This window comes from Leptinotarsa decemlineata, unplaced genomic scaffold (assembly GCF_025532065.1).
Source record: "Leptinotarsa decemlineata unplaced genomic scaffold, Ldec_3_MD MMD2_P_RNA_scaffold_7, whole genome shotgun sequence".
Taxonomy (NCBI): domain Eukaryota; kingdom Metazoa; phylum Arthropoda; class Insecta; order Coleoptera; family Chrysomelidae; genus Leptinotarsa; species Leptinotarsa decemlineata.
Window position 1 is genome coordinate 6,474,165 of NW_027412534.1, and position 13,407 is coordinate 6,487,571.

Genomic DNA, 13,407 nt, shown 5'->3' on the forward strand with positions numbered 1-13,407 from the left:
TTTGAAAACATAAAAACTAAATCAATAGAGAATCTGCTGATTTGTAGTGAAGGACAATCTGAAAAGTTCAACCCCGAAAAGTTACTCCGTAATATAAACTACTGGAAAGTCAGAAGTGAGTCAATAACTTGCCATATTCGTAAATTTTGCCTACAAATTCATTTTGTTCTAAATGGACTCCAGTATTTTATATTACGCAGTAACTTTACGGGGTGAACTTTTCAGTTTTTCCTTTTCCACACTTCAGCAGATTCTCTACTGATTCAGCTTTAATTTTTTTTTCGATTGTGGAAGGTTATAAACCCAAAAAAATAGTACAGAATATTGAGTACGATATGTGGCGCAATGTATTAGGAATTCAAAATCTTAGAGAATCTGTATGAAAAATCGTCGAAGTCTCATAACAGTTTACCTTTTCCATGCAGATGTAGAGACAATAAAATGATCCCTAGGAACGTCAGATTAACAATACCTTATGATATTCTACAGAGTAAAAGATTTTTGGAAAGTACCGGCCATGCAATTGTATAAGAGACTGGATAAAGAGTTTCATCGTCACAATAAGGAAGTATTTGGAAATGATATTAATAGTTCAGTTTAGAACAATGTATAATTCAACATCTCCCTCCGTTTGATTATAATTATCTATGTGATTGCATTCAGAAATCTTATATTAATTTTTATAACACCAGACACAGAATCCAAACTAAAAAATTCCAAAATTTATTTGAAGAAAAACAGAAGCATTTTTCTTGGATATGCGAAATAATCAAACATTTGTGGAAATAACGGTGGTAGATTTGTCTTCTAGAGAACTAAATATGGATGAAAAACTCGTATATGCGAAAGGATCAAATTTTGCAGTTGCTCCAAAAACAGTTTCAACTTTTGATCTAATTAGCGTTTTAGAATCCACCGCTCAGAATGCTGGTGATTTCAGATCAGATTGCAAAACTGTTCTTTCACGGCCATATCAAGTTGAAAGTAATCTTGATGAATTTGAAAATATTGCACTCAAATCTCTCAGATCCGACAGCAATATTAAAATTCTTTCCGCATATAAGGGTAATGTAACAGTTATAATGGATTCCCATGAATACGTAAAAACAAATTAAGGCAATTGATTTCAGAGACAACATACGAAGTATGAAATACAGATTTAACATATACAAAAAAATCCAACAGAATCTGTGGAACTTTAGCCAAACAAAAATCATTCTCACAAAAACAGAACGTACTTGACTCAGTTACCACTAGAGTAAACCTCCACAATTTATGGTTTACCGAAAATACACAAACAAAATTGTCCTGTGAGACCAATTCTCAGGTCAATCGGTTCTCCTCGTCAAAAAATTTTTAAATATTTCTTTCAAACTTTGAAACCATCATCAGAAAATAGAAACAAGTACATAAAGAAAACTTTTGATTTCATTGAAAGATCTAATGAATCACAAATCCGGAACGGAGATCTGGTGAATATTGTTGCGGATTTTTTTACAGATTGGAAGTTTGGCTATAATCTCATTTGGTAATAACGATGTAAGGAAATCCTTCCGTCTTGAAATATGATCTTGAATCTTCAAGAAACTATATGTGCATTAGCAACACAAGGTTGCTCACATTGATTATAATATCAGAATTATTACGAAGTGTTTCAAATTTCGATATGACTGATATGAAGATAGATTTCACTCTTGTTGTAGAGAGTACAGTATTTGGGAGGATGCTAACGATCAACTGTATAATGACAGTACAGTTGTGTCACTGTTTCGACATCGAAACGCTCCACCTCAGCGTTTCCATTTTAGACAGATATTTCAGTAGGAGGAAATATATGAAGAATGAAGATCATTTCCTCATAGTAACGTCGGCTCTACTGATTGGCTGGAAGTGCGAGAACAGGAAACACCCGGAGTTGCAGAAGATTCTTGAAAAATGCTGGAATTTGTTACAGTCACGGAGAAATTTTTCGAATTGAACGGGAAATGTTGACTACTTTGAATTTCGGATTGGGACAACCCTTGCCTTTGGATTTTCTGAAAATCTATAACACGATTGGAGTACTCAATAGTGAGCATAAGTCCCACTCAGAATTCATTCTAGAGGTGGCCATTCTGAATTTCAGGTTGAGTCACGAAAAACCGTCACTACAGGCCGCTGCTGTTTATTGTGTGACTTCGGCACTTGCAATTGGTTACTACCACAATTATCTGTTTTGCCGATTTTAGTCATATGGCATTCAGAATCATGAATCTTGCACCGTTATCATTTTCTCCGTATTTGACAGCAATGAGATGGAAGTACAGTAAGTTTTTCGAATTAGCCAATGGACTCGGAACCCGACCATTTTTACCGAATGTGTGAAATATGAATGACGTATGAATTGTTAACTAATTGTTGTAACGTTTTAACTCTTACATTGAAATTACATAATGAAAAAAAAATTTGTTTGTATCTGTATATTATGTCATGAATGAATTAATCCATATAATGCAAGTGGAAGTACTAAAACTAAGTCCAAGATAAGCACTGTTCCTGAACACCGGAACTGCAACATCTCGATGCACGTTTTACCAACCAAGTTGACGTCTTCAGGAGATGACATAGTGTTTTCACTTCTTGAAGTGAGTAAACAGATAATAATATTTGTTTGTAGTTTTTTATTGCAGCATATACATTCAAATATTTATTTGATCTATATAACTAAAAAAAAATTAAAATGAGGCTACAAACAACATGTACCGAAATGGTATTGTTGATTTTATTTCTAGCCTTGCCACTTCAACGAGACAGACTGACCAGTCAATGAGACAGTGAGTCAGTCAATAGTACCAGTCACGAGAGGTGCTTTCCTCAACCTGTCACTTTTTCCGGCTCGTCACATCTTTGTGATGTTTCAGCACACGCCATTGGTGAATTAAAAAAAGATCGGAAAATTGAATGCTGGTCATCGGCGCGATAGGTTTTGTCCTTTGCTTTTTCAAAACTATATTGAAAAAAATTATCAACAACAAACTGGTAATAGTAATTTTCAAATTATAATTATAAATTTATTTTTCAAGGTTTTAAATGTGATGAAAACAAATGAAACTTCGTACATTACGACTAAGCATGGAGAGAAAACATGTGGAGAAAGAACGAGAAATGAAAGTTCCAAAGACTAGACCTTCTCTAGGACGTGGTAGAGCGAGGAGCAGACCGTCGATGCTAGGACATACGGACACGGACAATCAAACTGATCGTGAGTACGGTAGTGTAACAGCAAAAACTAAAAATCACTCCGCGAACGTAGCCAACAAGAAAGGTAGTGCAAATTCATTACTAAACCAGGGTGGTAGTGAACGCGATATAAAGAAAATTGATGGCAGAGATAGGTCGCGCAATAATTCAATCACGTCGTTCGGTAAACGTTTGTCATCGCGCGCTGGGGCAAAGGAGATGGACAAGCATCAGGACATCGAGGATGGCGAGACATCGAGGGAACCCAGGATCAGCCACCACGCTACACCACTACCCACGAGGAGCCAGGAGGACACCATTCCACAGGAGGGATAACCCCAGGAGATCCCGGAATTCGTCAGCGCGTACGCAGCACCCATCCTCGACCAGGACACTATGGAAACGAATTCCAGGGAACTAGACAGTAGTATACCGGAACCTGATGGTACCTCATTCCAAAAGCTCAAATACAGAAAACTTAGAAACCAGGCTAAATGAGCAAATTGGCAAAACGCAAGAGGTGCAGGAGCAGCTCTTGAAACTAGTTGAGATGCCCAACCGAGAGCAAGACCGGAGGTTATCATTGGAGGTTATCGGTTCAAAGCCACATAGTGAGAACGAACCACCCTTCCAAGGGGTGCCTCACGAAGACAGATAACAGGCAGATAACCACAGCCACGATGTAGACATGGAAGAGCTGCCTGAACTACTCGGTAATAAGACTACTCTGTCTAATACCAAGATGACCGAAGAAAGTGACACAACCAAGCCCAAACCTAACAAGGGCAAACGCCTCCTACCCAATAAGTACAGCCTCAACTATAGAATCACTGAACCAGAAGAGGAAGAATTGGACTTACAATCACTAAGTCAACTTCTGGAGGACATAAAATCCAGGCAAGAGAAAGAACGAGCGGAAACCATTAAAAGGAGAGAAGAAGCTCGTACGCAAGTGAAGATCTCGAAGGCTAAAGAGAGAGGAAAGTGGGAGAGAAAACATGTTAAATGTTCATACTGAGAATTTTTCAGAAGTACAAAATCTATGAAATCAATGACTTTCTGAACAGCGATAATATATTTTTTGTACTTAAATAAGGAAACTTTACTATATACGTTATAGCTGAAGGATCATTGATATAGATAGAGAACCACATCGCTATGATATCTTATTTTGTTATACAAATATGCTTTTTCATCATTTCTCATCATGATATTGGTTTGGGGTCTTAGTAATTCATAATAAGTCCAATCTGTAACGTTCTTAATATTTTTGAATTTTCTAAGAGCTTCATTTCTTAGACCTATTATCAGTTTCACATTATGAAAGAGCCATGGATATTGAACCTTCCTTATTTTTATATTTTTTATTGGCGCAACAGTATCAAATATGGGGAGCATCAAATCAGTAAAATATTTAACCTTGTCATTGACATCCTGAAAGAACAAAATGTCATCAAAGGGTGATACTAATAGCAGCTGCAGCAGTTGATCTCTGGCAATTCCCTCAAAATTTCTATATTTTAAAAAAATGTTCCTCATTTCTATAATTTTCATGTTGAATTGCACCGAATAGTAAATTATGATCAGAAATGTGAGATGTGTCCTGAGTGTCGTAGTGAATAACTATTCCTTCATTGTATACTATAATAACGTCAGATAAAGTTGAAGTGATTCTTGTTGGCGTATCAATTAATTGTTTTAAATTGAAGATATCAATGCCATCTAAAAATTTTTCTTTTTATTTTCAGCAAGAAACAAGAGATTAATTTTAACGTCGCCTACACATATTATTTCATCAAATATAATGAACCAAAACAGACAGGTTTACTACGAAGCCTGCTGCTGAGTCATCCTCCTGCAGACAACTAGTTATTGTTGATCCCGATGAAGAATGTAAACATGATTCTTATATGGTGACGGAGTACATTCAGGATATTTTCAAGTATACGAGGACCATGGAGGATAAGTATCCTATCAGAAAAGGTTTCCCAATGGTCGTGAGACAACCCCGAGGATGCAGCGAATAGTTGTCGACTGGCTAGTAGGGGTGTGTTTGAATTTCAATATGCGTATTGAAACACTTCATAAATATATGTGTTAACCTTATTGTCCTACAGGACAACGAGGCGGTACGTTGTACATCCCAGTTAGTTGGGATATCTGCATTGTTGATAGCTGCAAAATACGAAGAGACCTACTATCCCTGCTTGTATGATTTGAAGTTCACATGCAGCTACGTTTATTCTGATAGGAAAATTCTATAGACCGAGAGGGATATACTGCGTAAGCTCAATTTAATGATAATAATAATAAATCGACTTTATTCATCAAAAATAAATTAGATGAACAGGCGAATTATCAGCATAAGCTGTTTTTCAAATCAACCTTACAAAAATATACAATAAAAACTATAATAATAACAAGTATAGAATAGAAGATAAATCAACCAATACAACAATAAACACAATAATAAAAGCTTGATTGAAATGAATAATAATAAGGGTTTTGCAAAAATCGACATACAGAGCACCAATTACCAGGATTTAAGCAGAAGTTTCAAGCGTTTTTTAAATGTCATTATCGTGTAAAGTCTGAAGTCACTGGGCAACTTATTATACAGCTTAGCGGAAATATAGGAGAAACTTCGAGTAAAAAGTGCCGAGTTGTGTTTGGGAATGACCAAGACAGATCCATTTCGAGTATAATAGTTGTTAGTCTGGGAAAAACTAACAAGTCTATTATATAAATAATTAGGTTTATTTGTTAATAGTAATCTATGTGTATTTGTGAGGATGTGTAGAGTGCGTAGTTTTTCAAGTCTTAACCATCCGGAGTCATCAAACCTACTACTGATGTGATCAAATTTACGTATACCGAAGGAAAATCTCAAACAAGAGTTTTGAATTCTTTGGAGGCGAAGAGAGTCGTATTGAGTAAGTGCAAGTCCATATATGCAATCGCAATAAGATAATTTACAAAAAATTAAAGTTTCGCAAAGCTTAAGTTTGAGTTGTGTAGAAAGAATGTCTCTATTGGGAAAAATTTGTCTGAGAATGTTATAAGACGATTTACAAAGATGACTGATAAGTTTAGAAAATCTCAAATCGGAGTCAATCCACAAACCCAAGTTTTTGCATTCAGAAGCATTCATTTATATGGATCTTGATGAGGTTGGAAATAAGGCTCCTTTTAGATTTGGGTCCAAATAACATATATGATGATTTTTTAGCATTCAATTTCAAGTTATGTGCGCACGAGACGTTATACAGTGAATTGAGATCTCTATTTATCAGTTCTTGTGCTTCCAGGTTGCCTTCCGGAAAAGATAAGTAAATTTGAGTGTCATCAGCGTAGTGATGTATATTGCAAAATTTAATACATTTGTAGAAATCTGAGATATAGATGTTAAATAAGAGAGGTCCAAGAATGGAACCTTGTGGAACTCCAAATTTGTTGTTCAGAACTGCAGATTTTAAGTGATCAAGGCTGATACACTGAGTTCGGTGTTCTAGAAATCTTTCAATAAGATCTACGGCACATTTATCCAAACCAAAGTGACTAAGTTTATTACATAAAAGACTGCGGTCTAAGGTATCAAAAGCTTTACTAAAGACCAATAAAATTAGACATGTAACATAATTTTTATCGGTTGCTTTGAAAATATCATCCGTGCTATGTTGAGAACGAAACCCAGACTGAACGCTAGTTAAGATATTGTAAGAAGTGATGAATTCAATTATCTGATCTTTGAGAATCAGCTCAAGCGTTTTAGATAGGGAGGGTAAAATACTAATGGGCCTAAGATCAGAGTAATGTGTCGGAGAGTTACACTTTGCCAAAGGAATCACAAGTGCATGTTTCCAAGGGGAAGGAAAACACGAGGAAATGATACACGAATTCAGTATAAAGGTGATGTATTCCAAGACATGTGTTTCCACCAAACGAATCATTCGAAGTGAGATGCTGTCCGAACCTACAGCGTTGCTTCTGATTTTATTTAAAAACTTCTGTACAGTATGTTCGTCAACGGGAGAGAATCTGAGAGAATTTGCAGTGTTCTTAGTTTGGTACTTTTCTAGAAGCGATGATTGAAATTGTGTTTTGTCAGGGAGGGTAATATTGCAAAAGAACTGATTGATTTCATCTAGATTGTTCAGGTTAGGTGGTAGTTCAGGGTTTGACTTCTGACGCAAGATGTCTAAATTACGTAATGTGCTCCACGTTGCCTTGGCATCTTTCTTCAAAAGAACAAATTGAAGATACGCTTTTTTCTCCCGACGAATAGCAGATGTCGTATAGTTCCTCAGTTCTTTATAGCTATCCCATTCTACAATGGTTTCAGTTTGCTTATATTTTTTAAATGCGCGATCCCTTAAAGATATCATCTGACGGATGTTGTACGCCCTAGATCGCCCGGTATTCATTAATGTTTTGAGGAGATACAATCGTATTGCCAGGGTGCCCACTATTCACCATGTCTTGGGTAAATATATGCTCGAATATGATTTGAGCCACGTTAAACCTTCGCTTAAAGCTGCTGCAGCCTGTTGCTCATCAATGGGAATTCCGAATGGCATTAGCGACTTGTCGAGTTTTTGGAATCCAACCCTCATCCATTATACGGGTTACGAATATGCTGACTTCGAAGAAGTTGTAGTTTGTTTAGCAAAAGTTTTTATTACAAGTGAGACTTCAGGTTTTCAAACTATTAGGAGACAGTATGCTGCGTCGAAATGTGGAAATATAAGTTTCAGTTCGTTGTTGAATGGATCTCTTGTGAGGAAGCTTGCCGGTATGAAAACTCACCAGTAATGGGACATTATTTATTGATTTATTTTTTTGCGATGATATCTCTTACGATTTTATCTATTTTCGAATTCATCACCTTGTAGTTGAGAACTAGTTTTATTAAATTTATTTTGATGTTTCAATGAATATATTTTTAAAAAACTATTTGTGAGTTTCACAGTTGTAATTTGATTATAGAAAAATTTGTTGGTCGATCTGGTTGGAACAGATGGATAACACAGAACGTTGAACTTGTCGAATGGAGATAAACAACCCTGACAATGAATGCATAATATTTTTTTCCAGAAGAGATTGATGGAAACTCTGTTATGTTGAATTGAACCGAGGAAAAACTGTTGGTTTTCTTTGATCAAAGACTGAACATCCACTTCATAATGTACTGCCATGTGAAATTTATGCCCAAATTAAGCCTTTCATGATCAAGCAATACGAAAATGCATTAATTATGTCAAAATATTCACATTTGACACTGTACTTTCCATATCCAATGTATTGTATCAGATTATTGTCTAGTATATCATCCAAAGATGAATTAGGAAGCTATTAACAAAAAAAAAAGTATCATAGCATAGAAGACTTTACAAAACCTTCTAATGTTTTAGCTGATTTTCTTTTACTCACCGTTCTATCATCAGACATCCTGATAATGACAATTCGGTTAGCCAAACGCAATTCAAAAAATCTCCAATTCCAGCATGTGAGAAGAATATTTTTTCATCGACTCTATTCATAACCTCATTTTTGAAAACTGATGGAGTATTTTTCAAAAAATGTACAATAAGTAATTATTCGACCCAAATCAAATAATGAAGGCTTCTGAATTGAGAGCCTATAAATATCTGGTGATGGATCATGAATGCGTGGAGTGTGGACTCAGTCATTTAACAAATATTTGCCAATAGTCAGAATTAGAGGAATAAATGAGAGGTTCTCAAATATATACAATATACATTATCCAAGTATTTGAATAAAACTCTAAACATAAACATTTGTCGGTAAGCCAAATCTGTGAGAACTGTTTTTGTAATTGACGTTCATTATTTTCAATGCACATTCAAATATCTATTAGAAAAATTATCTTTCTCATCACGAACAAACTATATATCTATCTCGTTTGTCATAGCACACCATGTAATTTTCATTATTGTATACAAAAATAAACATCACTATCATTTCATTACTATTATTATTATAAAATTTTGAATTGACTCGACTTCGATACTCAGATACTCATTTTGCCATATATAAAAATGTATTTAATTATTTTTTGTTCTTTCGACACCTCAAACATTTTAACTTGGAGACATTGAAAGAGAAAAAAGCAAAATTCCACATTTACTTGAAAATTCAGAACGTCGAAACTCAAAAAGAGTATTTTTCATATGTATTTATTTCAACATCGGAACTGAACAGGACAATACTAGTTCTCATCTACATCAAGAACTAAACAAACCTGTGAACTTGATGAAGAAAGATGAAATCGTCAGAGGAATTATTGCAAAGAAATGAATCGATTGAAATCGTTACACAAACTTTAAATATAATTGATCAAATTATCAGCCAAAGCAACTGAACAGTATTTTTATGTTGATTTTTCCAATGACGTCATTTTCTAAAATGTAATACTTTTTTTAATCAAATCAAATCTTTGAGACGTTTCTGATATTAGCCCAAACAAACGCACATACAAACATTCTAAGGGTTATTTTGAATAATAATGAATGAATAATAATTTTGAATAATGTTGCTTCCATTCACTCATAATTTTTTTAATGTTACCTGTAGATCTGATTTTGTCTTCAATAAAAAAAAAACCTGTACCTACCTCTCTCAATAGCATTTCATTATAAATATATGAAAGTAGACGATTCTGACAATCAGTCTCAGTTTAGTGGCTTACAGTGTACTTTGAACACTATGTGGAAGACAGCCAGGTGGAGGTGTATTGTAGAATCTGTGACTCAATTTGGAATAAACTCGTAGTCTTACAGGATGGATTTTAGATCACGTGCAACTGTCAAAACCAACCAGAAAAACATTCAAAACTCACATTAGCGGAATCATCAACGGATAGTCTGAAAAGAGCTCCTCTTGAGGAAGTTGGGAATAAGCTGTGGATTTCAATCCAGAAAAACGGCAAACTTTCAGATCGGAAACCAGATCACCCTTCGACCTTGAATACCATCGCACCAATTGCCATTCATCCTCCTCATACTGAAACAAACAGGTCAAATATAATAAATCAAAACTCAGTTGCCGAAGACAGGTTCACTAAGAAGCCTGCTGTTGAGTCTTGCTCCTGCGAGCAACTAGATATTGATGATCCCGATGAAGACTGCAGAAATGATCCTTATATGGTGACCGAATATATTCAGGATATTTTCAAGTATATGAGAACCTTGGAGGATAAGTATCCTATCAGGAAAGGTTTCCTCGATGGACGTGATACAACTCCGAAGATGCGAGAAATACTCATCGACTGGCTGGTGCAGATGCGTTTGAAATTCAAAATGCGTATTGAAACACTTTATATGAGTGTAAGTCTTATTGACAGATACTTACAGGACAACAAGGTGGGACGTAATACATATCAGTTAGTTGGGACATCTGCATTTTTGTTAGCTGCTAAATACGAAGAGACGTTCTATCCCTGCATGTATAATTTGCAGTTCATTGGCGGTCGCATTTATTCTGGAAAATAAATTCTACAAACATACTGGTTAAGCTCGATTTCGGTCTGGGTCGCCCCTCATCCATTGAATTTTTGAGGAGGTACGGTCAGATTGCTAAGGTGCGCAGGGTTCATCATGTCTTGGGAAAATATATGTTGGAGCTGGCACTTATGGAATATGGCATGAGCCACGTAAAACCATCGCTTCAGGCTGCTGCAGCCTGTTGTCTATCAATGAGAATTCTCAATGGCATTAGCGACTTGTCAAGTCTTTGGAATCCAACCCTCATTTATTATACGGGTTTCGAATATGCTGACTTCAAAGGACTTGTAGTTTGCTTGGCAAGAATTTTGATCAAAAGTGAGACTTCCAGCTTGCAAACCATCAGGAGGAAGTATGCTGGGCCAGAATGTGCAAAAATAAGTACAAGTTCGTTGTTGAAGGGATCTCTTGTGAGGAAGTTTGCCGATATGACAACTTTCTAGTAATGGAGCCCTATTTGGATAATTATATTTGATAAACACTGTTTTTGAATTTTTGCTTCTTTGACCTTTCTTTTCTAAATTTTTGAGGTGTCCAAAGAACGGGAAATAATGAAGTGAGTTGTTTTATATAACAAAAGGTGAGCAGTTAGTATTTTACTGAAAAGCGGAGTCGAGATCATTCAAATATTCATAATTTATAATGGTGTTGGAAAAAAACTCCAGTAATATTCATAATAATGATAAAAATATTTATTTTTGTATTCATTTATGTAAATTACATGTAGTTTGTATATCAGAATATCTACCTCTGCCTAACCCTCTCTTATCATCATTTCATTACAAATATATAAAAGAGGATGACGTCATGATTCGGACCGATCATAAAGTACTTCATTACCTGTACAATATTAATTAATGATGGAGCCCTTGCTTCGTAATCAGTGCTGGTATAAAAAATAACAAAATAGAAAAAAGTACATGAAAAAACTTCTGATTTCATTGAAAAATTAATGAATCACAAAACCGGAACGGAGATCTAGTGAATTTCGATGTTGTGTCCTAAAACTAAAACTAAATTATTTTACCGGTAAGAGAACTAAGAATACGTCTCAACAAGTTGTTCAAAAATATTACCAATTTCGCCCCACCTCACATTAAAACAGCATTAAAAATCCACTTACTTTAGTAGAATACATAAGAAACCAAACCACGAAATAACTCCTCAGATACATGCAATACTTGTCGACTGGCTAGTACAGTTTCACTTTCACTTCAACATGCATCAAGAAACGCTTCATTTGTGTGTTAGCATAGTAGACAGATATTTACAAGGGAAAAAGGTAATGGGACGTGACGTTTTTCATTTGGTTGGTGCATCGGCATTTAGTAGCTGCTAAATATGAAAGGACCTACGTTCCCAGAGGGTATGAATTTGAATTCTTATGTGTCGGTCTTTATTCTAGCGCGCGGATACTGCATATGGAGAGGGAAATTTTAAAAACTGGATTTCAGGCTGGAATATCCCTTGTCAATCCATTATTTGAGGAGTTACGGTAAGATTGCTGGCATGCAGAGTATACATCACGTTTTAGCTGAATATTTATTGGAGCTGGCATTTATGAAGTATGGAATGAGCTATGTGAAGCCTTCACTGCAAGCCTCTGCGGCTTGTTGTTTATCAATGAGAATTTTGGATGATGTTAGGAACTTGTCAAATCTGTGGACATCTACGCTCAGTTACTATACGGGGTACGAATATGCTAAGTTGGAAAATGTTACCTTCGCTAACATTCTGGTTGAAGATCACTCTTCCAGTTTGCAAACTGTTAGGAGGAAGTACGCTGGCTCAAATTGCGCGAACATAAGTTTGAATCCGTTGTTGAAGGGAACTCTTGTTAGAAAGCTCGCCAACGGGACGTCAAACAGCTGGTTATGGTGAGGAATTGGCTAATTTTTCTCCTTTATAATCATGTAATATATTCAATATTGCCATAATCAATAAAATTATCAAATGTTTCAAATGGACTTTTATCTCCCATCAGCGTATATTGTCGTTTCTGCACTAAATGGTTCCATTGTGATTGTTCCAGAAAAAGCTAAAAAACAGGGTCATCTGTTAATATGTAATATATGCGATATTCTCCATTTTGTAACATACGGCTGCTTGTAAGTGATGTGAAACTCACTATTTGTATCATCTTCCTTGGCTACGAGCCATTATCTTTGTGTTCTGGGTTTCGGCCTATGTCGGCCGAAATCGAGCCACGATCACATAAAACCTTAGCTTCAAGCTGCTGCAGCCTGTTGTCTATCGATAGGAATTCTGAGTTCCATCAGTGATATATTTCTTCAAATAAAGTTTGTGTAGATCAAATCGTGATGTGAAGTTTATAAAATTCACTTTCAAATGAGTAAATTCTATCGACAATATTTTCTGGTTGAAGGCTAGTTCGAATTCATGATCTGTGGGTTGATGAATTTGAAGGACATAGACACAATTAGGTGAAAAGTTGTATCTTAGTGATTCAAAAAGACATTTGAATCTTGAACTATTATTTTCATTAAGAGAAAGTTGGTTTCTTTAAGGTAGACTACAGCAGCATGCAGTTTATGCTTTCAAACAGTATAGCAGATCATATTCATTTTGATCCAAGGTTTCAGGTAAATCTAGTACATTGATGTATTAATGTATTTCTTCTAGGTAAAAATTCGACTAGACAAAA

At 35.5% G+C, this 13,407-nt stretch overlaps 1 long non-coding RNA gene across 1 annotated transcript; it reads left to right on the top strand.

The window, feature by feature from the left end:
- The first annotated feature begins 3,061 nt into the window (after positions 1-3,061).
- Positions 3,062-12,755, top strand: LOC111514906 (uncharacterized). The gene is made up of 4 exons (XR_012464282.1): positions 3,062-3,241; positions 4,968-5,266; positions 5,337-5,502; positions 12,148-12,755. It is a non-coding gene; the product is annotated as an uncharacterized lncRNA (long non-coding RNA).
- The last annotated feature ends 652 nt before the right edge of the window (positions 12,756-13,407 follow it).